Source organism: Solanum lycopersicum, chromosome 2 (assembly GCF_036512215.1).
Source record: "Solanum lycopersicum chromosome 2, SLM_r2.1".
NCBI lineage: Eukaryota > Viridiplantae > Streptophyta > Magnoliopsida > Solanales > Solanaceae > Solanum > Solanum lycopersicum.
The window spans coordinates 18858054-18860553 of record NC_090801.1 but is presented as its reverse complement, the minus strand read 5'-3'; positions in this window follow the sequence as shown (position 1 = coordinate 18860553).

Genomic DNA, 2500 nt, shown 5'->3' with positions numbered 1-2500 from the left:
AACTGGAATGGAGACCTCAATACTGTGATAAGTGCCAGAAGATAGGGCATGTGTGTAAAATGGAACAAGCGGCAAAGGAAGAGATACCAAAGAGAAGAAGGCCTTGGAAAAAGGTAACTCAGACCTGGCAATATAAAGGTCCAATCTCACAATCAAATGGGCAAGGAGAGGTGGAGAAACAAAGGCAAGAGAACATTATTAAACCACAAGAGATAATGCAGGAGAAGGACCAGGAGACAGTGCAGAGGTTAGATCAACAAACACCAAAGAATGATAAGCAGGGTAATGTAGATGGGCAGCTGGACCTGAGTTTGACAAATTTTCCAATGCTGAAAGCTATACCAACAAGGAACGGATTTGAGAGTCTTATGCATACAAAAATGACTTCACTTACTGTTGATAGAGGTGGAGTTCCAAAAACTTGTTGATGAAGTGGCTTTTCTGGAATGTGAGAGGTATGAATAAGAGGTATAAGCAGAAGGAGATTAAGCTGCTGTTACTTCAAAATAAAGTCAATATGGCAGGATTAATAGAAACAAGAGTTAAAGAGAAAAATATGAAAACAATTCTTAAAGGGATAGTGCCTGGATGGAAGATGATAAATAACTATAATACTAGTCCTAATGGAAGAATATGGCTGGTATGGGATGATAATTGGTATGAGGTGAAGATGATTACTAGTTCAGCCCAAATAGTACATTGCCAAGTTAAAGAGAGAAGCAAAGACTATCAGTTTATAGTAACTGTAGTGTATGGGTTCAATACTGTGGAGCAGAGAAAAAACCTATGGAAGGAAATGCAGACAATTTCACAAGGAGTCACTCAGCCTTGGCTCATTGTAGGGGATTTTAATGTTATTCTCTCTACTAAGGATAGATTAAATGGTGTGCTTGTTACTCAGAATGAAATACAAGACTTTGGAGATTGTGTGAAAGAGATGGAGATTACTGAATTACAATGGAAAGGGAACTACTACACCTGGTGTAATAAACAGTGTGGAGAAGCTAGAATTGCAAGTAGAATTGATAGAGCATTTGGAAATGATGAATGGATGGATAAATGGGGACATGTCATTACTGAATATGAGAAACCAAACATATCTGATCACAGCCCTATGATGATAACATTACAAAAAGCTCACCAGCATGGGAAAGTCAACTTTAAATTCTTTAATGTTTGGACTGAACATGACAGTTTTATGGAAAAGGTGAAAGAAATATGGAGGAAAGATTATGGGCATAGCAAAATGAAGCAAGTGTGGTGGAAATTGAAGAAACTACAACCAGTCTTAACTCAGCTGAATAACAAAGAGTTTAAATATATTGGGAAGCAGATGGAGATGGCTAGAGTAGAACTTACAAAAATCCAAGATCAGCTAAAAGAGAAGGTTACTGATGAACTTGTTGGGATGGAAAAAGAAGTATTAATTATGTTGGAGAAATGGTCACTAATTGAAGAGAGTGCTTTGAGGCAGAAAGCAAGGATAAAATGGATTCAGTTAGGTGATGCCAACAATAAGTTTTTCAGCTCAGTTATAAAGGAGAGAACTCAAAAGAAACAAATAAGGAATATTATGTCTTTGCAGGGTAAGATGTTGTTTAATCAAAATGATATCCAGGAAGAGTTTGTGAGCTTCTACAAGAGTCTTATGGGAACTTCAGCTGATACTTTACCAGGCATTAACATTCAAGTGATGAAGAGAGGGCCTACATTAACAAAGCAGCAGAGGTTACAGCTTTGTGCTGAAGTTACAGAACAGGAGATTTATGAAAGTCTGAAGGCTATTGGGAATGATAAGGCTCCAGGTATAGATGGCTATAATGCTTACTTCTTCAAGCATACTTGGCTGATTATTAAAAAGGATATTATTGAAGCAGTTCAGAATTTTTTCAGAAAAGGGAAATTGTACAAGGCCTTTAACTGCACTTTAGTGTCCCTTATCCCAAAAGTCCAGAGTCCTACATCAGTGAAAGAATTCAGGCCAATAGCTTGTTGTACTGTGTTATACAAGATCATCTCCAAAGTTCTTACTAATAGGCTGCATGGGGTAATTCAAACTATTATATGTGATAGCCAAGCAGGGTTCATCCCAGGAAGGAAGATCTCATATAACATAGTACTTGCTCATGAGCTGGTTAAAGCTTACACTAGGAAACATATCCCTCCTAGGTGTATGCTGAAGATAGATTTGCAGAAGGCTTATGACTCAGTGGAGTGGACATTCTTAGAACAAGTAATGTATAGTCTAGGATTTCCAGAGAAGTTTGTGCAATGGGTAATGAGTTGTGTCAAAACTGTGAACTATTCTATAGTTGTAAATGGGAAGGTTTCACAGAGTTTTGAAGCAGCTAAGGGGCTGAGACAAGGAGATCCAATGTCTCCCTTTCTTTTTGCTATAGCAATGGAGTATCTGAGTAGGACTTTGAAAGGACTTAGAGAAGAAAAAAAGTTCAAATACCATCCCAAATGTGCAAAGCTTGATGTTACTCATCTGTCCTTT